The sequence below is a fragment of the Alligator sinensis genome, unplaced genomic scaffold, assembly GCF_000455745.1.
Source record: "Alligator sinensis unplaced genomic scaffold, ASM45574v1 scaffold662_3, whole genome shotgun sequence".
Taxonomy (NCBI): domain Eukaryota; kingdom Metazoa; phylum Chordata; order Crocodylia; family Alligatoridae; genus Alligator; species Alligator sinensis.
Window position 1 is genome coordinate 390,038 of NW_005842908.1, and position 1,554 is coordinate 391,591.

Here is a 1,554-nt window from a genome sequence, read left to right on the forward strand (position 1 = left end):
AACTCCCCAGTGCCCGAAGCCTGTAAAGCTCGGCTCAGGGACAAACTCGGGGCTCAAGCCCATGTTTTCTCCCTGCATGACTGGGATGTAGGGCAGGCTAAGGGGGTGGAGCATCAGATTCGTCTGAGCAACCCACGACCCTTTCACGAAAGGTCTCGGCGCATTCCCCTCACTGAGATGGAGGGGAAGTAAGACGTCATCTACAGGAGCTCGTGGACCACCGCATCATCACGGAATCTAAGAGCCCTTATGCCTCTCCCATTGTGATTGTGCGGAAGAAGAACGGCCAACTCCGTATGTGTATTGCTTACTGGACTTTGAATGCCCGGACCATCACTGATCAATACACTGTCCCACGGGTGCAGGAGGCTTTGGACTGTTTAGTAGGGAGCAGGTGGTTTTCGGGACTAGACCTCCACAGCAGCTACTACCAGATACCTCTGCAGGAAGAGGACAAAGAGAAGACTGCTTTTATTTGCCCCTTGGGATTCTATCAGTTTGAGTGAATGCCCCAAGGGATATCCGGGGCTCCCGCCACCTTCCAGTGGCTAATGGAGAAGGTGGTTGGGGATATGCATATGACCCAAGTACTGGTTTATTTAGATCAGAGCTTTCCAAACTGTGTGCCACGACACATTAGTGTGTCGGCGGCAGTGTGTAGGTGTGTCGCGCAAAATGCAGAAAATTTTGCGGAAGGGCACCGCGGAGCTCCCTTACTCACGTCTGCTTCCCTTGGCCCCTCCCCCGGAACTGAATTACTGTGTCGCGAAATGATGCATGTCTAAAAAGTGTGTCACCAGCATGAAAAGTTTGGAAAGCTCTGATTTAGATGATATTATTGTCTTTGGAAAGACCCTGGAGGAACATGAAGGATGGCTACTCAAGGGTACTTGATCAACTGGAGACCGCTGGATTTAAGTTGGCCGTTGATAAATGTAAGTTCTGCCAGGCCTCTGTGAAGTACGTAGGACATATTGTATCACAGTGTGGAATCAAAAAAAATATATGCCTTAAACTTTGACTATTTCAGTTATAAGATGACATAACCGCTTTGTGGAGAATTGCTGGCTCTGTATAGTAAAACAGATAAGAGAAAGTGTTTGTTCTTTATAACTCCTCTGCAACTGCTTCGCTCACCGCGGCCTTAAAGATAACAAAAAGTATGTACAACTCTGATTTGCAGGTTTAAGAAGGAGGTTTGTGAACTAACCTCGCCTCCCCCATTAGTTCCCATCCTGATTACAGCAAAAAAATAATAAAATAACATTATAGCTGCTTTTCAAGCTAATTTCACTATATGATCACGTGAGTTGTAAGCAACTGTTAAAAAATATATAAGCCTCCTGATTTTGCTCTTGGGGGGGGACCCCTTCCAAGTGCTTAAAAAATCCATGTCACTTTGGAATCCCCCCTACAGCTGTAGTTTCTTTTAAATAAAAGCTTCTGCTGACCTGACCCAAAAGTATGCTGCGTGTGTTTCCACGACAATTCCTGGTGCCGTGACTCGGATCCAGAACACAGGCTGAGAAAGGAGGACCGCAGACTGCCCCCCCC